We start from the raw sequence: 21,659 nt of genomic DNA, 5'->3' as shown, positions 1-21,659 counted from the left end.
AGTAAAATTGTATAAAATGGAAAGAGAGCATCTTCTGTAACTATGCTGATTCAGGCTCATCCATACTAGATGGAGTAAGAATAGGTTCATACATTAAAATTGTGAAAAGTGAAATGAAAACAAGTTTTTAAGTTTATTCATCCTTGTTAAATGTTATGGTAATATAAATATGAACGTGTGAGACATGGGCAGGGGCGGGGGGGGGGATGGTTGGGGTGAGGGCGTGAGCTGTGACCCAAATGTTTTTGGAGGGCACCACCCAGAAAGTTTGGGAACCACTGCGCTAGTCCACCAATCAAGATGGGGGTCTCCAACATAAATTTGGCCTAGGGCCTCCAAATGTCTAGAACCAGCACTGACTGTGCCTCCGAGGTCACCACATGTACGACCATTTCGATTTCACTATTCAAATCTACAAATCACACATCTTCGTTAAGGAAAGCTTGGAAAGCTTCGGTGGGTGTAATGCTGATCATGCCACACGGTTGGGTGTAACACCTCTGCACACTACCCCCTTTTTCCACCAGCGCTCTGGGGAGTTGACCAATTACAGGGATGTTCAGTTCAAAGTCATGAAATGTGCTGTCTACAAGAAATCTCAGTGTGTGTTGGGATTTGGACACTCACCCTCGTCAAGTTCTGCAACAGGAGGTAAGTGGACCTCTGGTTTAACTCTAGCAGGGGGGTGCCACAGGTTGTCAAGCTAAGCTCTTCAAACCATGTTGACGGTTGGAAGAAAGCTTGCTTTCCGCACATTTTCTGTCCTTTCTTAATGTTAAGCCCAATTGCAGCGCCGGCTGTCAAAGCAGGCACTATAGACTTGAACTCATTCACCACTACACAAACCTGTGGAATGGGTTGACCGGAACCGCATGCGGTCTGGGTCGAACTCAAAGATGTTAGTACCTGGAGCTACATGTGTCCATAGAATGCTATTTATGGTGTGCAACTGAATGCCAAATCTCACTAATAGGTCTGACCCTAGGTAGACCGAGTGAGACAACTGGGGAACTACGTGCATATAATGAACTGCTTGCCGCTTGCCTATGAGAAGGGAGACAGCGCTGATACCTATGCCTTTTTGTGTGGGGGCGCCACTGCAGCTGGAGAATCTGTGAGTCTTTGTTACCATGGGGATCTGGGAGACCCTGCTGGTTAAAAGCTCATACAATTTCCCACTAATGGCGGACTTTTCCCAGTCAACAGCTAGGATTGCGTCCTCCACCCACGTTCCCTCTACTTGAGCTCCTTCGACAATTCGAGGACGGTCTGTCTGGTTGCAAAGGGGCTCCAGAGTACACAGAAATGTTTCCCGATTTTTAAGTATGTGTGTGGGAGGCCAATTGTTTTCAGGGATATGTTGTGGGTATGTTTTGTTTTTACCTGTCTGTTCAGGCACGTGCACAGAACAGGTCCCTGTCGGCTGTGTTGCAGCAGCTGTTTTGTTGTTGGTGGCTGTTCCCTGTACATTGGAGAGGCAAAGGGAAATTATTCAATTGCTGCAGCCGAGTTCCACCTTGATGTCCAAGAGTGTTAACTCTGCCATTATTATTATTATTATTATTATTATTATTATTATTTTTTTTTTTTTTTTTTTTTTTTTTTTTTTTTTTATTATTATTATTATTTTTTTAATTCTTGGCAGACGTCCTTATCCAGGGCGACTTACAACATAAGTGCAAAAATACAGAGAAGTACAAGGCATCAATCATTACAAATTCAACTTATCTAAAACATAGCAATTCAAAATAATACATTTTACAAATTCCAATTTACAATTTACACAAGTATAGTAAGAGACTTCCTACATCCTGGACGGTGAAAGCTAAGTGCTGTCAAGATGTAGGGTTACAGACGAGAGCTACGGGAAAGGGAGCAAGGAGGAAAACAATCAAGAATGCGAGGAGCATAATAAGCTGAAGTGCTATCTAGCAGGAATAGAGGACTAATATTACAAGTGCTGTTGGAAGAGATGCGTCTTGAGTAAGCGCCGGAATGAAGTCAAGGACTCTGCTGTTTTGACTTTGGTGGGAAGGTCGTTCCACCACTTAGGGGCCAGGGATGAGAAGGAGCGGGCTCTGGAGGAAGGAGAGTGGAGAGGAGGCAGAGTTAGCCTACTGGCACTGGAGGAGCGCAGTGGTCTGGAGGGGATGTATGGAGAGACGAGTGACTGAAGGTAGCTTGGTGCAGTGTGGTCAAGACAGCGGTAGGTGAGGGTCAAAGTCTTGAACTGAATGCGTGCCGCTTTCGGGAGCCAGTGGAGGGAGCGGAGCAGTGGAGTAGCGTGTGCGAATCATGGCAGAGAGAATACCAGATGAGCCGCAGAGTTCTAGATGAGCTGGAGTGGGCGGGTAGTGGATGCAGGCAGGCCGGCCAGGAGGGAGTTGCAGTAGTCCAGGCGGGAGAGGACCAGTGACTGGACGAGTAGCTGAGTTGAGTAGTCGGTGAGGTAGGGACGGATCCGGCGTATGTTGCTCAGGAAGAATCTGCAGGTGCGCGTCAGAATGGTGATTTGCTGGGAGTAGGAGAGCGCAGGATCGAGGGTGACTCCTAGATTTTTAGTGGAAGAAGATGGAGAGAGTGTGGTGGATTCCAAGGGGATCAAGATGGGGAGGTCAGCAGAAGGTGAGGAAGAGTGGGGGAAAAAGAGGAGATCTGATTTGGAGAGGTTGAGCTTGAGGTGGTGCGAGTGCATCCAGGCGGAAATGGCAGACAAGCAGGAAGAGATGCGTGAGGGGATGAGAGGGTCAGAAGAGGGAAAAGACAGGAAGATCTCAGCATCATCAGCGTAGAAGTGGTAGGAGAAACCATGGGAAGCGATGAGGGGGCCCAGGGAGCGAGTGTAGAGAGAGAACAGGAGCGGGCCTTGGGGAACACCTGTGAGGAGAGGTTGGGGGGTGGATGAAGAGCCTCGCCATGTCACTTGGTAGGACCGGTCGCTGAGGTAGGAGGAGAACCAGGTGAGAGCAGTCCCAGAGATCCCAACGTCAGCGAGGCAGGAGAGGAGGATGGAGTTATCAACGGTGTCAAATGCTGCAGAGAGGTCAAGGAGGATGAGGACTGAGGAGAGGGAGGCCGCCCAAGCACGGCCATGCAAGTCATGCATAACTAAATTGCTTTCCACCTGACTGCCATTCGATTCAACCTGCTTTAGTGATTGCACTTGAGCCCACAACTAGTTCCGTTTACAATCGATAAGCGGTGCTAACCTGTTCAATAGATCCTGATCAATGATCAACTACAAGCTTCCACTTTCAGTCGTCGGTCTGAGGTTTCCATAATTAGTTTCAGGTCGCCAAATGTGGCCAAATTTCAGCCCCAGTGTCCAACAAGGCTTCAACCTTCCACACATTCTCAATGGTCACTTCTAGTAACATCACCAAAGGTTCAGCTTGCCTGCTGGCACCTTCCCCCACTGGGAGGTCCCAGTGAGCTGACGTGTCAGGGAAAGCCCCCTGCCGTTCCTTGTCTGTTGGGTTAAAGGTTTCACAATCTTTAGCCAGTTCTCTCAACTGGCGCATGTTAACCTTTCGGTCAGGACTCTCTGGAGAGGAAGTTCGTCTGTGCGACGAGCTTCTTACCCTGGGTGGAGAAAGACTACGGGGAGGGGAACAATCAGGGCGAGGCAACCCGGGGCCTAAATGTGGAGACAGTGTGTGACTCCGTGTATGGGCCTGGTCCGGCTGTTCCTTTTTGCTGTCAGGCATCGGCTTTGCAGCCCACCGAGAGGCAGCTTTCAGGGCCTCTATTTGTTGCTTGAAATGCTCAATTTCAACTTCATTTGATTTGAGTTCTCCCCTAAGCTACTGATTTACTCTCCTTGTTTCTTCACTGTCCTTTTTTAAATGTCTGACCTCGCCTTCGAGTATCTCCATTTTTACAGTGCCCTTATCTTTCTCCCTGACTGTTTTGCGAAGACGTGTTTCCAAAACATCCCGATCCTTGAAAGTTATCCTTTCATTTTCGACTGCTTTACATCTGTCATTTTGCAGATCTTTTACTTGGATCAGAGTTGTTTCCAATTCGACTTGACATTGTCTTAAATCATTTCCTAATTGCTTTCTCTGTTCAAGTAAATCCTCTTTTGCAACATTCAACACAATGACTTGTTTTCCACAAGTCTCTAACTTTCCTTCAAGTTCTAAAGCCATTCCATGCAGTTTGGCTCACTCTTCTTTCGCTTTCACATACTTTTCTCCAAGCTTTTTCAGTTTTTCAAATTTGCTTATGCTCCAGTTCACTAGCCTTGAGCTTGCAAGTGCTAAGCTAGCCATAACTTTTACCACCTCTATCAACTCCTCTTTTTCGAGTTGCGTTGTAGTGTCGTTTAACAACTGAGTTCGTCGCGACTCTACTTCATCAAAGTTCAAACCGCTTAGGCTTTCAAGGAATTCAGGAATCTCAGTTCCTGATACCTTTACAATCAATGCTTCACATGGGGACATTTGTGTAGTTATTTTGGCTATTCAGTAACAACCCAATAGAACAGCACTAGGTTAATCACCTAATGACTCTAATGCCAACGCTTAGAATATCAACAATTTACCACAAGTAACTAAAACAGACTTAACCTTATATGACTTTGGAAACCATACAGCGTACCATGTGTGCAGTTCTAGAGTACAAACAGTGTATTGCACCTACAAAAAGTTTGTTTTCAAATCCTTGGAATCTGGATTTCTGGACAAAAATATCCAATAATTATTGCAGAAATTAGTTATTTTCAGTCTAAGATTCTTCACACGGGGCACCAATTATGTAGCATAAGGTACACTTATAAATTTCAGTTAAAGAAGTGAATTTAAGTATCACCTTATCAAGAATCCTAGAATCTTGTAGAACTAAATTTCTGCAATAATTGGATACAGACACCAATTCCAAAGATATAAATTCTCAAATGTATTAAAAACAAAGATAAAATGTAGCACCACACTAGTTATACAAAAAGGGAAAAACTAATTAAAATTCACTCAAGATCAGCAAATCAAAGACAAATCACTTCCGTGACCAAATCAAAGACCATGGAATCGCATATGATAACACACAAAACGTTACACATTGACTACAATACCAAAAGGCGAGTCTCTCATTAGTATTGTTAGTTGGACATTAAATAACTAATGCAGGTTAGTATTTAAGTCAAATAACTACTCGTTATATATATCAGTCTCATTTACGTTTGGGTGCCGAGAAAGATTCTGTCATTTCTTGTAACCACAATTCTCCCTAATTGATTACTGTACAATGATTAAGGATAGGCAGGGCCACCTATAATCTAGTGTCTATTAACGTGTGTCAATTTCAGACTAAACAGTTAAACAGGAATAAGAAGATATTAAACTCAATATCAAACTGTTAAACTTATCTGAATCGTCGCAGAGAGGTCTCTCTGTCTTTGGGATCAGATAAGAGCACACAGCATGAGATCCATGTGGTTTGGAACAAAGGCGGTCTGGTTCGGCTTTGTCCAATACTTCCACTTCAGTCGATGCACCTGGAAGTTGGGGTTTCACGAAAGTAGAGTCTTTTCCAAACAGATTTTCCACTGGTTTGAAGGCTCCAATGTTGTGCACAAAATCTTCTTTGCAAGCAGGGTTTTCCACCACAGTTACTTGAAGACAAAGTCTTTGAGGAAAGCAGGGCCCTGTTCATTTCCAAGGGTCATGTTTCTTAAGACTCAATAGCTAATTAAATGACTGAACACTTTCGTATTGCAGTCGACTTAGTCAGCTGTAAAACTGGGTACAGGCGTGCATGCGCAGTTTCTAAAGTTCTTTACTTAATAAAGTCCTTTAAAAGAATTCTTCGTACGGCTCAATCTCCTTCTCCCAGTTTAACTCTTCTGTTGCCAGCAAAGACTTAGTTGGTTTCCGGTTTCGGTTCTGGCAACAGAGCTATAGGTTGAGCTGTGGCAGCGGGTTACTGGTTCGGGTGAGAGAGAGAGAAAGTAATGCCGTGTGCTAGCTTCTATGCCCGTTAGATCAATAGATGATTTGTTCTTGAGTTTGTGAGATTGGATTTCAGTTTCAGCCCCCAGTGTCTTATTGGAGGAGGCTCGATTTATGACTGATGTCAATCCATGTCATCTTTTGGAAATGCCGGTTGGCCTGGGTTCGTAGCTCTGTTTCAGGATTTCGGGTCTCGTCCACTTCAAAGAGTTTTATGACCTCCATGCCATATTCCCCAGACATTTTCACAGCAGGGATTCCAAGCCATTTGACCCATTCTAGGTGCCATCCTCCCAAGACTGCCACTTTGATGTAGAACAGTTCATGGTCCGATGAGCTCAGGAATTCTGGTAACTTTGGGGAAGAGGTCTTCTTTAGATCAGAGCTTCAGCTCAGAGCTAGAATGCTCTATCAAAATACACCCCCCCCCTCCCCCCGTAACGCTACAAAGGTATTCTTTGTAATTAGTCCAGAAAGGGAGGCATTGATATCAAGGACGCGGTACAAATCATGGTAAACAAAATTTCATAAGGTTTTCTTTGTAATTACTCCAGACATGGAAGCGCTGGTACCAAGGACACACTGTACTAATAAAAACTTGTTAATAGATAATTTTGGTCCGTTACCCAAAGAATTTCCACGGCAGCAGAAATTGTTTCTATCTGCCACACAGATAAGTCTGAGCAGAGAAATCCTAATAAGAGCAGAGAAATCCTAATAAAAACAAGTTTTAACTAGTAACTTACTGGAAAGTTTCTTATATTTTGATGGCCTGGGACATGGTGTGAAGGTTGAGCATCTTGAAGTGGAAGGGAGGTGGAAGGGAGGTGGACATGCCTGAAATTGTAGGGAGTAGCCAACTGATATCATTTGGAGCACCCAAGAGGCTTGGGTGCAGAGTTGCCAATTTGAGAGTTGCTGGGGGGTGTAAGGGTGGGCCAGAGGCTGCTGGAATGCCTCAGGGATGGGGCTCGGGTGGTGGAGGGGGTGTGGTCGGGCCGGATCCCCTCCTGCCATGAGCTGCCGTGGGCTGCCAGGGGCCAGGGCGGCTAGCATGGGGGGGCACCTGCCTGCCAGTGAGACACTGGTGGAGATCAGCAGGTGGGCGGGGCTGTGACCTGGGCTGTGGTCCGGCCTGTGGCCTGGGTTGTGGCCTGGGAGTCGCAGTCGGGGGGCCTCCCCGCCGGCGAGCTGCCGCAGACGGCCTGTGTTGCTGGGTCTGAGGTACAACGGGGTAAACCCGGGCCAGCTGCAGGGACTGCATCCCTCTCCTGGAGGGTGCAAAAGTGAAGCCCAGTGAAATAGGGGCATCCATTTGGTGAGTCCTGTCTGCCTCAAGGACCCGCTGTGCCTGGGACAGCCAAAGCTGGCGGCGTGCCACGACAATGGCTGCCAGGGATTGTCCTGTCACCCTTGCCCCCTGGCGCATCACGGTGACAAGCTGGTCTGCCGCCGCTGCAATCTCAGAGATAGGGGGCAGGGTTGCTCCAAGGGCTCCGCCAGCTGGGCCAAGTACAGGGCCAGCAGGCTCTCTGTGTTCAAGAGGTGAGGCACTTGGGCTCCAGCCTCATAAGACCTCCGGAGCAGTGTCTCCATGACGCAACATTGCCTGTTGGGGCAGAGGTAGGGAGGTAGGGAGACCAGTTGCCGAATGGTCCCAGGTGGCCCTCAGCTCCTCAAGGAGGTCAGGCAGCAGCAGGAGGGCCTGTTTGGGGCGCTGTGTGTGCTGACCCCTTTCAAATCTAGAGCACGGTGGGGATGGGGCAGAGAGACTCCCCTCAGTCTCCGACGGCGCGGTGTGAACCAATGGTGGAGCATCATGGTGTCGTGGGAGCGTCATGGTGTGGTGGGGGTGGCACCTGTTGCACTGCCTGTGCTGCTTGCGTGGCCAGGAGAGTGCAGATTTAGTCCATCATTTAGCTATTTAAAGCCAGGATTGCCTGATTGCGCTCCCTGTCTGCAGAGCCAGACCTCCGTGGCAGGAGGCGAGGGACAACGACGAAGAGGGGGAGGGAGCCTGGGGGCGTCGCTGCGCCGTTCTTCCTTATCAGTCATGTGCACACGCGGGGGGGCACGCGCAGCCGTAGTGGCGCGCACCATGGGCACTGCAGGCAGGAGAGGCGCATCTGCCACGGGGGGCTGCATGGTTCTCCTACCAGTTCTACGTAGATGACACCCAGATCTTCCTTTCTTTTTTCCTCTTCTGATCCCACATCTCCTGTCACATCTCATCCTGTCTCTCTGCTATCGTCTCTTGGATGCACTTGTTTCTTCTGAAGCTTAACCTTTCCAAATCTGATATAATTTTCTTTCCCCCTTCCTCTTCACCTTCTACTAATCTCTTTATTTAAATTCCATTGTAATCTACCACACTCACCCCCTCTTCTTGCGCTACGAATCCTGGAGTCACCCTTGACCCTGCTCTATCCTACTCCATCCACATCTCCACTCTGACACACACCTGCTGATTCTTTGTAAGCAATATATACAGAATCTGCCCCTTCTTCACCAACTAATAAACTCAGCTTCTCGTCCAGACCCTGTTTCTCTCCCATCTGAATTACTGCAACTCCCCCCTGGCTGGCCTGTCATACTGCCCACCCACTGAAGCTCATCCAGAATGTGGCTGATCATCTGGTGTTCTTTCTACCTCAATTTGCACATGCTACTCCCCTACTATGCGACCATCTACCCGGAGCCCGGCCTGACCAGGACTGCTCCCCGCTGACGTCACCAGCCAGGATCCAGGAGAGGCCTCGGATTCCAGGGACCGACCAGGCCGATCGGCAACGTCCCTGAGGGAGGCCTCCTGCAGCCAGGGCCCGGACTTCTCCCCGCAAGGCCCGCTCCCTGCAAGAGCCCCGGAGGTGGAAGCTGCTCCTCAGCCAGGTGGACTTGCCCCGACCTCCGGATTGAGAGCCTCCCGACCCTTCTCCAAGGTAGGAAAGTGCAGCATGGCCCAGCGAACCGCCGGTGTGAGGCGCCATAATGCGGTGCGCTTCAGCCGTGAGGCTGGAGCCGAGACCGCGGCCCTCACCCGGCTGGAGTTCAGCAGGTCCGTGCTGCAGAGGGGCCTGGGCTTTGCCCCTTCTGAGCTGAACTGCGTGGTAAAACTGCCTGGACCTAGGGACGTGTTCGAGGTGAGCTTTAAGAACCCTCAAGTGCTGGAGAGTTTTTGGAACCTGTATAGGGAAAAAAAAGACAGCATGCCCCTGAATGACTTTGTGGTCGACGCCCTGACAGATAGAGAGATTAAAATTGTAACTATTCAGTTTTACAACGAAGCAGTGGCAGAGTACGATGTAGAAGTATGGCTGAGGAGACACTGTGAGATCCTGTCTGAAAGTAGGAGAGTTAATGATGAGGATGGGGTCTGGACCGGTGCTCGGCGGTGGCAGGTGCGCCTGCAGGTGGAAGTGGCCGCCATCGGCGGAGTACGCCATCTACCAAGCACCGTGGTTTTAGGAGCAAATAGGGGGCTTGTCTTTTATCATGGCATGCCCAAATTATGTAGGAACTGCGGGGCCCTGGGTCATTTAGCCGCAGCCTGTACCGTTGTTAAGTGCAAGGTCTGCGGCGGGGAACATCAGACCAGGGCCTGCAAGCAGGAGAGGGCCTGCAACCTGTGCGGTGGGGGAGGGCACCTCTTTAGGAATTGTCCCTCCTCCTATGCAAATAGGGCGCGGGCCCTCGGGGGTGGTGGAGAGAGAGAAAACCAAGCGGAGGCTCCTCCAAAGGTGATACCCCAAGATGGGGGTAGAGAGGAAACAATCCTCAGGAGCCTCATAGGCTCCCTCTCTGACTCTGGGTCAGAAGTGGAGGCAGAGGGAGAGTGGACAGTGGTAGCGGGGAAGAGAAGGAGGGCAGAGAAGAGGAGCATGGGTAGGGGGGGTATGATGAAAAAAAGGGCCCATTCTGCAGATTCTCCCCCCCCTGCCGGCTCCTCCCCCGCTCCAGAGTCCCCTCCCTCAAATTTCTATACGCCCCACTCTGACTCCGGAGAGGAGAGTAGTGGGCCTTCTCCACTGCCCCGAGTGGGCAGCCTGGTAGATGAGAGGCCCCCTAGAAATAATCCTGCCCCACAACTGAGACTCTCCCAGGGGAGGGGTCAGGTATGCCCTCCCGGCAGTAGTGGGAGAGCCGCAGGTCCTCAGGAGATGAGAGTCGGCGCCAGTGGCCTTTCCCAGAAAGACATTAGGGAGGTGATGGTAAGGTCACTGGCGCTGGGGGAGGAGGCCTGCGGCGGCAGACAGCCGGGAAGGGAGAGACCACCCCCTCCCCCACCATTAGTTAAAAGAACAACTAGCGGGGTCTACACAGTTTTCTCCCCAGTTGTACATAAAGCCTCTGCCCTGCCATCTGTTCGTCGGGCCTCGGCCTCAAAGGAACCAGGGAGAACCTCCAGCACCACGGGCCCTGAGCCCAGTGGAGTTTTGCCCGCCTTACCGGGTGGCGGGAGCCGAGCCCCCCCCATAGTCTTCCTAGAGGATCAAGCGGTGAGGCAAATGATTGAAATGATGGGTGCTAGCGCTAAGCTAGGTGAGGGAGAAGAGAGGAGTGAGGAAGAGAAAGGTTTCTTTACATGATTGTTACGGAGCGGGTAATTGCCCTCACAGCCATTATGGCATTAACCATTATTTCAATTAATGTGAGGAGCATTGCTGAGGTGAAAAAGAGGACCGATGTTTTAAACTCTCTGGCTGGAATGAAGGCAGACATTATTTGTTTACAGGAGTGCGGCATCCCGTTCCAAAAAGAATATAAAGATCTCCGGGACACTTGGACCCTAGGAGAATCCTTCTGGTCGGGGTCCAATGTGTCCCGAGCGGACGGGATTGCCGTACTCCTGAAAAACCACTTCTTAGTAGTTAAAACATTTAAGGTTATAGAGGCGGGCAGACTGGCCAGCCTCGATTTTAAATACAAGGGGGCTGTATTGAGGCTGGTCAATGTCTATGCCCCCACCAGCCAGAGAGAGAGAGTCCTCTTTCTCCCTCAGCTACGCCCGCTCCTGATCGGCACCTTGCCAGTTATCATTTCAGGTGATTTCAACTGTGCTCTGAGGGATGTAGACCGGAGTAAGCCCCGCAACGATAGATCCAGCAGGGACCTCGCTGCGTTCGTGGAGGACTTTGAACTCTGCGACGCAGGTCGGGACCTGGTCCCCTTGTTCACCTGGGTGAGTTCTTCTGGCTCCTCCTTCTCCAGGATAGATCTCGTCCTCCTCAGCAAGCCACTGGAGAGGACCGCCATGTCTTCGGAGGCGGTCTTCTTTTCAGACCACAGGCTCCTGACGACAGAGGTGCTCATTCCGAGCACACGGGAGTCGGGGCCTGGGGTCTGGAAGCTCAACACCTCTCTGCTCGATGACCCTCGTGTGATTAAGACCTTTAGCAGACGCCTCGAGGAGTGGAGGACCCTGAAGGACCTTTTTGATTCTCCCATAGAGTGGTGGGAGATGATGAAGAAAAGAACCAAGGGCTACTTCATTCAGCTGGGGAAACGGAAAGCTCGCGAGAGGCGGGCGAGATATTCCCATCTAAACGCCCGCCTCCAGCGCCTGAGTCTTTTACAGCTCAGAGGCTTCGACCTAGCTGAGGAGGTGGCCCGGGTCAAACTGAGTCTCTCCGCCCTCTATCGGGAGGAGCAAGAAAAGATCAAGGTCCTTTCCAGGGTCCGCATCATGGAGGACGATGAGAAATGCAGCCGCTTCTTCTTCAAGAAAACGAAGGAGAGGCGGCCTGCAATGTCCTCCATGATCGACTCCTCGGGGCAAGAGGTGGAGGGCAGAGAGGCTGTTGAGACAGTGGTGCGGGATTTCTACAGGGAGTTGTACGACCAGAAGGTGGTGGATCAAAATCTGATCCATCACTTTCTGTCCCTGTTGGAGTCCCGCAATGAGGGGGACGAGGAGGAGGAGGAGGATCCAGAGATCACCACCACTGAACTCTCCCAGGTGATAAAGAGTCTTAACTCTGGAAGGACACCGGGTCCCGATGGGATCCCTGCTGAGTTCTATAAGATCTTTTGGGAGGTGCTTAAGGAAGATCTGGGCCAGGTCCTGGGGTCGATGTACAGAGAGGGCAGATTGGCCCCTTCGATGAAGAAAAGTATCCTCTCCCTTCTTCACAAGAAGGGAGACCCAAAAGATCTGAGGAACTGGCGGCCAGTCAGCCTCCTGTGCACCGACTACAAGATACTGGCCAAAGCACTGACGCTCCGGCTGCAGCGGCCACTCCCTCAAGTCGTGGGTCCCGACCAGGTCTGTGGTGCCCGGGGGAGATCGGCGGCCGACAACGCCATGCTGCTCAGGGATGTCGTGGCCTACTCGAACGAGAGAGGGCTTCCCCTGGTCCTAATCAGCTTGGACCAGGAGAAAGCCTTCGACAGAGTGGGCCACGAATACCTGCAGCTCGTTATGGAGAGGATGGGTCTCGCTCTTGGCCTGAGGAAGTGGGTCAAGATCATCTACAGCGGCCTAAGCAGCAGGGTCCTTGTGAACCGCCACCTGACCGAACCATTTCCGGTCAGGTCGGGGGTCCGGCAGGGTTGTCCCCTGTCGGCCCTGCCGTACGTCCTCTGCTTGGAGCCGTTCATGCAGGCGATCCGCCGGGACGTCCGGGTGACAGGTTTCCATCTCCCGGGTTCCGGCGGAGAGCAACTGAAGGCCCTGGCCTATATGGACGACGTGGCCGTGGTCTGCACGGACGCTCCGTCCGTGGCCAGGGTCGAGGAACTGCTGGACGGCTTCTGCAGGGCGACGGGGGCCGCTGTGAACAAGGCCAAGAGCGAGGTCTACCTCTCCAGGGCATGGCCTGTCGGCCAGGGCCCGCCGACCGTGTTCCCTGTGAAGCCGTCTATCAAGGTTCTGGGGATCACGATCGACGGGACCAACACGGGCACCCGGAGCTGGGAGGAGGCCATAGCAAAGGTCCAAAGGAAGATCCACGGCTGGAGCACAAGGACCTTGACGATGGCTGGTAAGGTGCTGGTCGTAAAGGCCATCCTCTTCCCGATACTCCTCTACGTAGGAATGATCTTCCCCCCAGACAAGGTTATCGCAAAACTAGTGACCCGAATTATATTTCGGTTTGTCTGGGGGAGCAAAATGGAGAGGCTGAAAAGAGTGCAGATGGTGAAGGGTACCCTGGATGGAGGCAGGGGGGTCCCGGACGTTGTGCGGCTGATAAAGGCGCAGGGGCTGGCCTATGTGGTCAAGAACATCCAGGCTGCTGGCAAGAAAGTGAGTTTCATGAACCGCTTTTATTTTGCCAGCAGCCTGAGACCATTCGGCCTCTGCGCCATGGATAACACCAGGCCGCACTCGTGGGATCCCCCGCCGTTCTACAGGGCGCTCCGAGCCTTTGCGCTCGAAGTAGGCCTCCATAAAGTCGTGCTGGCCTCCTGGGATTATAAGACCATCTGTAGTCAGATGAGATCTACCCAGGAGACCAGCCGGATAGAAGATTTCCCTCCCGAAACCTGCCGGTTTATCTGGGCTAACGCTACGCACGTTTGCCTCACGAACACGCAGAAAGATGTCTCCTGGATGGCTGTGAGTCGGTGTCTCCCCACCCGAGTGTTCATGCACAGAAGGGGCATAGCTCCTTATGACACCTGCCCCTATAAGGGTTGCTTGGGGAAGGAGACGGAGGCTCACATCTTTAGTGAGTGCCCCTCCGCCCACAGGGTCTGGCTCCTGTTTTCTCTGTTCCTCCACAGGTTCGCCGTTCCTGCGCGGGCGACCGCCCAGCAGATCCTATATGGTCCGGCCAGGGGAATTTCAACATCTACCCTGAGGTGCTGGTGGCGTGTCGTCTGCGCAGTGAAGCAGGCACTGTGGGAGGGACGGAACATCTGTTTGTTTAATAAGCAGGAGCTGGACCCGATCGTCATCGCGCGGAGGGGCATGGTGTTTGTAAAAGACTACGTCAATCTGGAGGTCCATCAGAGGGGCAAGGAGGAAGCCTATAAGAACTGGCGCATACAAGATCTGGGGGAGCTCAGGATCCCATGATGGGACCCACCTCCGGGGACGGTTAGTTCCCCCTGCTGGAGCCCGAGTCCAAGATCTTTTAAAGATTTTAAGGATGATTGTTTTTAAAAAGATTTTAAATAACGAATCTTAATTGTTTTTAAAGATTTAGTTGTTTTTAAATCACAATTGTTTAGGGTTTTTGGTAGAGTTTTGTTATATTTTGTTGTCAAATACATTGACCGTTTTTGGGTTTAATTTAAAATGCATTAGACTTTTTTGTTTGTTTTTTATTTTTACTTTTTAATTGTTTCTTTAATTTGTTTAATGCATTTTCAGTTATTTTCAATGTATTTGACTCCTTTTTTGGTGTGCAGTTTTTGCTTTTATCACGTTTTCTTTATTTGATTTGAGCACGTTTATTTTAAAGTTAATTGTTTTAGTTTTGTTAAAAATCACAAAGATTTTAAAAATTTTAAGTGATTTTAAGGATTGGTATTTTAACGATTTTAATCATAAGTATTAAATATTGAATTGTTTTTATTCATGCAATGTAAAATACTTAACCCAATAAACAGTATCTACTATGCTCCCTCCACTGGATCCTGATCTTGGCTCACATCCAGTTCTTGACTTTGATTCTTACCTACCATTGTCTCGACCAGACTGCACCGAGATATCTACAGACTCTCCATACACTCCCACCAGACCTCTTTGGTCCTCCTGCACCAGAAGACTCACTTTACTCCCTCACCACTCCCCTTTCTCTAGAGAGTGCTCTCTTTTAACCCTTGCCCCTAAGTGTTGGAAAGACCTTCCCACAGAGGTCAGGACCACAGTCTCTGGCAAATTTCTGGCAATTACTCAAGACACATCCGTTCAGACTTTGCCTGCACTACAGCAGCTTATTCTGCTAAAATGTTCAGCACGCTTGCTATATACACTTTATTTAACTAAGCTCCCTTATGCTCCTGTGTTCTTGTGTATCATTGGAACTTTTGTTTTACAGTGACTTCTCGTATGCTTTCCTTGTTTTAGCACAAACCTAGTTCTTGACTGTAATATTTCTGCAAGAAAATGTATTTGATAAATGTAAGCTTGTGGTAATGGAGTTAACTAGACATCCTTGAAGTTCTGTGATTTACAATTCGAGCCTGTATTTACCAAAGTGACAGATAACAAGCCATGCTGGAAGACCCCCCCCCGCCCCCGCCTCAACTGAAAATGGGCTGCTATGGCCCTTTCCACAGATACTCTAGCACCAAATTCCAATTGAAGTCCACACTGTGAATTTTTTGTGAAACACAGACATTCAATGTACTGTATACACTCACCTAAAGGATTATTAGGAACACCATACTAATACTGTGTTTGACCCCCTTTCGCCTTCAGAACTGCCTTAATTCTACGTGGCATTGATTCAACAAGGTGCTGAAAGCATTCTTTAGAAATGTTGGCCCATATTGATAGGATAGCATCTTGCAGTTGATGGAGATTTGTGGGATGCACATCCAGGGCACGAAGCTCCCGTTCCACCACATCCCAAAGATGCTCTATTAGGTTGAGATCTGGTGACTGTGGGGGCCAGTTTAGTACAGTGAACTCATTATCATGTTCAAGAAACCAATTTGAAATGATTCGACCTTTGTGACATGGTGCATTATCCTGCTGGATGTAGCCATCAGAGGATGGGTACATGGTGGTCATAAAGGGATGGACATGGTCAGAAACAATGCTCAGGTAGGCCGTGGCATTTAAACGATGCCCAATTGGCACTAAGGGGCCTAAAGTGTGCCAAGAAAACATCCCCCACACCATTACACCACCACCACCAGCCTGCACAGTGGTAACAAGGCATGATGGATCCATGTTCTCATTCTGTTTACGCCAAATTCTGACTCTACCATCTGAATGTCTCAACAGAAATCGAGACTCATCAGACCAGGCAACATTTTTCCAGTCTTCAACTGTCCAATTTTGGTGAGCTTGTGCAAATTGTAGCCTCTTTTTCCTATTTGTAGTGGAGATGAGTGGTACCCGGTGGGGTCTTCTGCTGTTGTAGCCCATCCGCCTCAAGGTTGTACGTGTTGTGGCTTCACAAATTATTTGCTGCATACCTTGGTTGTAACGAGTGGTTATTTCAGTCAAAGTTGCTCTTCTATCAGCTTGAATCAGTCGGCCCATTCTCCTCTGACATCTAGCATCAACAAGGCATTTTCGCCCACAGGACTGCCGCATACTGGATGTTTTTCCCTTTTCACACCATTCTTTGTAAACCCTAGAAATGGTTGTGTGTGAAAATCCCAGTAACTGAGCAGATTGTGATATACTCAGACCGGCCCGTCTGGCACCAACAACCATGCCACGCTCAAAATTGCTTAAATCACCTTTCTTTCCCATTCAGACATTCAGTGTGGAGTTCAGGAGATTGTCTTGACCAGGACCACACCCCTAAATGCATTGAAGCAACTGCCATGTGATTGGTTGGTTAGATAATTGCATTAATGAGAAATTGAACAGGTGTTCCTAATAATCCTTTAGGTGAGTGTATATGCCATAAACCAGGGCAACAAGCCCAAATAAAAACTACATGCTCTTCCGACAGCACTTGTAATATTAGTCCTCTATCCCTGCTAGATAGCACTTCAGCTTATTATGCTCCTTCCGTTCTTGATTGGTTTCCTCCTTGCTCCCTTTCCCGTAGCCCTCGTCTGTAACCCTACATCTTGACAACACTTAGCACTTAGCTTTCAACCGTCCAGGATGTAGGAAGTCTCTTACTGTACTTGTGTAAATTGTAAATTGGAATTTGTAAAATGTATTATTTTGAATTGCTATGTTTTAGCTAAGTTGACTTTGTAATGATTGATGCCTTGTACTTCTCTGTATTTTTGCACTTTGTTTGCACTTATGTTGTAAGTCGCCCTGGATAAGGGCGTCTGCCAAGAAATAAAAATAATAATAATAATAATAATAATAACATGCTGGTAACAGAAGCTTTACCCACCTTCTTCCTCAGTTTGATAACTAACAAGAAAAGGTGACTTAAAACTAAATTGAATGACTCTTAAGTAATTCTACCTCAAAAGGAAAACATGCACAGGCCATGTTTGGTCTGTGCAATAAAACAATAACATTTAGTAAGATAATTATGCACATATCCCAATTTATTCTCCACTGACATTAGACCAGCCCCCAAATTCCAAGACATCTCTAAGTTAATATTACTGTAAAACAACACCTGGCTTCTTTTGTATCAAATGTAAGGTCATGCTTTGGGAGATTTGAAAATGTAATAGATTGAGAGGCATGGCAAAGACTGCTTCAATTAAAAAAAAATGTTTTACCTCATACCTAACCAATCAGACGTTTGAAGGCATAGAACATGTATAAACAGAAAGTTAAAACTAGCAAATTGTAGTGGAACAACCTGGGAGTGAAGGACCCTAGGAGACAAAATCCAGGAATATTGAAAGGAACCGAAGTGGAAACCCAGAAAGGAATCAGAACCAGAACTTCTCCACCATGAACCTGGAATCTTTGCAACCGTTCTCAAGTTGACGGAGTCTGTCAGCCCTCCCCGCTATCGAACATCTGCACAACTGAATCTCAGTATCTAAGCTAACAGGTAGCGTAATACAATTTTGTTGTTTTACATGTTTTGTACCATTAGATATATCTCTCTCACACTCTCTCTTTTAATCGTATCCACTCTGGTTTTCTCTATCCTATCTTTGTAATGACATGTTTAATTACATTTTACTAATAAACATATATCCTATTTGAAATATTGTGAATTCATGCAGATCAACCTCAGTGCTAATCTGATTTCTTGTTAGTATGGTATTGTCTCATTTTCAGAGGACTTGACCACTGTGGGTTATATGAATGGGGGTCACTAGATAACAGGGCTTTATTCAGCAATTATTATTTATTCTAATTTTGATACCAGAAAAACAAGCCATACTCCAGTTTAAAGTCCCAGGTCAATCGAAAGTACTTACTAATAAAACAATAACTGTAATGATAAATTACAAACATTTTGTCCATTGCAACATGTTGGCTGTATCTTACAAAACCAGCATATGTTATCATTAGATTATTTACATATATTGTACGAGCACACAGCATACAAGCAATATTGATTGTACTACTGAAACTTTGTAATGCTTAAACTGCATTGTGTATTGTAAGCCTGTATAAGGTGTCTGCTAATAAATAAATAATAATACAAATATCAATGTTGCTTTTGAGGATGATCAGACTTGATCATAGATAGCTTAGGAATACAAATATCATTGTGCACAGACTATACCTTTGCATAGAATGCTGGTGCATATTCTATATAGGGGTGTTAAATTACATTTAATTTAGTAAACGTTTAATCCTTTAAAAAAGGTCTAAACGTTTAAATGTTAACCCCCCCCCCCACAAATACACACACATTGATTTATATAACATGTTAGAAGCACAATGTATAACGTGAAGCAACATAAAAAACAGCATTAATTGCAAGATTACAGAAACATTATTCTGTCGATTTAAATATTGTTTAAACTTTAATCTTAACATCTCACCGCCTAGTGTTCAGAAAGTGCCCATGTCCTTTTTAATTTTTTCTATCCCTGCCCTCATTTTTAAAATAAATAATGACAATGTAACATATAGAAACAGCTAAGCAATATTTAAATGAATGGCACTCAGCAAAGTTATCATTTTGCTGTTGATTTAAAATCTTGCTAAAATATTTTTAATCGCTAACCTTTCTATTTTATTATACAAAAACAAAAGGAGCGAAATTCCAAATAAAACAAAGTTTTCAGAATAACAAGCATCACATTTCTGGCAGGTAAAAACTTCTGTGAAGAGCCTGTATAAATGAACTGTATTATGCTTTATATTAATAATAGTATGTAGACCAAGCAAAATAGATTGATCGAGCTAGCAACAGCCATTAAGGCAGTTGTTCAGGGCATACCCTCTACAAATTCCTGTCAATGATAAAAGGATCAAACAGTGGAGAGAGAGCCCACAAAGTTTGTCTTGACTTAACTGATTTCCCAGATTGGCAGGAGATGTCTTTGATAATGATTGCTTGACAGTTGTTAATGATGACCTTGAGATTGGACCGTTTGCAGTATATCATAGGAAGCAATCTGGTTTCCGCATCCCACACCTCCCCCAAGGAAGACAACCATGTTAAATAAATACATTATCCTCTGTGCTTGAAGACTTTAATTCTTTACCTGGGTTCTACATTCTCTTTTCAGTATTAATAACAAAATGTTTTAAGCTTAAGCAGTCTACTCTTTAAAACTTAGCGAAGATTTCTCAATTGCTGTGCAGTTAATGTAGAGGTTTTCTATCCGCACATTATTTTTGGTCGGCAGGGCATATTCTAATATGGCTCGCAAGCTTCTTGAATCCAGTGTCCTGATCAATTGTAATCGGTGCATATCCATTGCGTTCAATCTCAACAATCAACCAGGTAATGTTTTATGTGTGAGTTTTGCCACATTTACTACCAGTATATGCTTGCATAGTTATTTGTGTGAGCCCCACATTCTCTGAATGAATTTACTTAATGTCCAGGGTTAATAATTTCCTACCCAGCACTGATAGCACCAACTATTTCAATAGTAAACAACACAAGCGAGGAGGCTATTGAGAAGAAAGTATGAATGTGCAGAAAAAATAAAATAAAAACAATCCATGTTTAATACAAACAAATACACTGCATTGAGATTATTATTAAACAATATTATAGGTATATCTACCAAACCTTATATATATATATATATATATATATATATATATATATATATATATATATATATATACTGTATATATACAGTACTGTGCAAATGTTTTAGGCAGGTGTGAATAAATAAATAAAATGCTGTACAGTAAAATGCTTTCAAAAATACACATGTTAAGAGATTATATTTATCAATTACCCACATACAAAAATAAGTGAACAGAAGAAACATGTTTGGTGTGACCACCCTTTGCCTTCAAAACAGCATCAATTCTTTTAGGTACACTTGCACAAAGTCTTGGATTTTGTGGGCATACAGTGGGCTCCACAATTACTGCCACCCCTGACTGGCAATGCACAATTAATACTTAAAAAAATATAAAAAATATAATTATAGACATAAACTCAAAATACCAAAATGTGAGAAATACTGCACTTTATTAATGTTCCAATGGAACCCACCAAAATAATGTATTGATTTAATTAAAAATCAATCTCCTCCAAATCAAGGCTTCACAATTAATGGCACCCTTAAAGATTATTGTAAATAACATCTACCAAAAATAAACCAGGAATTATATTCCACTTATTTAAGTTTATCTAAGTCTTTAGGAACTATATTGAGAAATTACATCACTTTGTGTTTCACCATGGTATAGAAATGAGGAAACATGCATGTAATATCCCTTTGTCATTCAACACCATAAAGAAAACAAAATAACTGGCAGTTCAAAAGAGACAGATGGTCATAGACCTTCATAAATCTGGTAATGGCTACAAGAAGATCCACTAATGATTGAAAATACCACTGAGCACTTGTCAGGGCAATTATTTACAAATTCAAAAGATATGGAACAGTTGAAAACCTGTAGAGGACGCAAATGCATTTTGCCCCCCAGAATAGGGAGGAGGATGTTGAGAGAAGCAACAAAATCCCCAAGAATCACTGTGAAAGAATTGCAGGCCTTGGTGACATCTTGGGGTCACCAGGTTTCAATAAGCACCATCAGACGCCACCTCCACAACCACAAGCTCTTTGGAAGGGTTGCCAGAAGAAAGCCCTTTCTGACCCCAAGACACAGACGCAAGCGCTTGGAGTTTGCTAAACGTAATTTAAATTATGACTGGAAGAAGGTGCTCTGGTCAGATGAGACCAAAATGGAACGTTTTGGTCAGATACAGCATCGGCATGTTTGGAGTTGAAACAGAGATGCATACAAGGAGAGGCACCTCATACCTACGGTGAAATATGGTGGTGGGTCAGTGATGTTCTGGGGCTGTTTTAATTCCAGAGGTCCAGGGGCACTGGTTAAGATTGATGGCATGATTCCACCAAGTATCAGGCAATTTTGGCTGACAGTCTGGTTACCTCTGCCAGAAGGCTGGGACTTGGCTCTAGGTGGACTTTCCAACAAGACAATGACCCAAAACATACCTCAAGATCCACACAGAAATGGTTCTGTGACAACAAAATCAATGTTCTGCTATGGCCATCTCAGTCACTGGACCTCAATCCAATCGAAAACCTGTGGGCTGAGTTGAAAAGGCCAGTTGATAAGCGCAAACCCAAGAATGTGAAGGATCTTGAGAGGATCTGCATAGAGGAATGGTCCAAAATCCCTCCAAGTGTGTTCCTTAACCTTGTCAAATATTATAGGAAAAGACTCCATGCTGTTTTTCTTTGCCAGAGGTGGTTGCACTAAGTACTAAATGAGGAGTGCCAATAATTATGAAACCTTATTTTGTATTAAATAATTGTATGGTTTTGGTTGGTTCCATTGGAACATTAATAAAGTACAGTATTTCTCACATGTTGGTATTTTGAGTTTATCTCTATAATTATATTGTTTATATTTTTAAAAGTATTATTTGTACATTGCCAGTCAGGGGTGCCAGTAATTTTGGAGCCCACTGTATAGTCAGGTGTATGATTAAACAATTATACCAAACAGATGCTAATGATCATCAATTCAATATG

The sequence above is a fragment of the Amia ocellicauda genome, chromosome 1, assembly GCF_036373705.1.
Source record: "Amia ocellicauda isolate fAmiCal2 chromosome 1, fAmiCal2.hap1, whole genome shotgun sequence".
Lineage (NCBI taxonomy): Eukaryota > Metazoa > Chordata > Actinopteri > Amiiformes > Amiidae > Amia > Amia ocellicauda.
The sequence above is the reverse complement of the archived record's forward strand: the minus strand, read 5'-3'. Positions refer to the sequence as shown.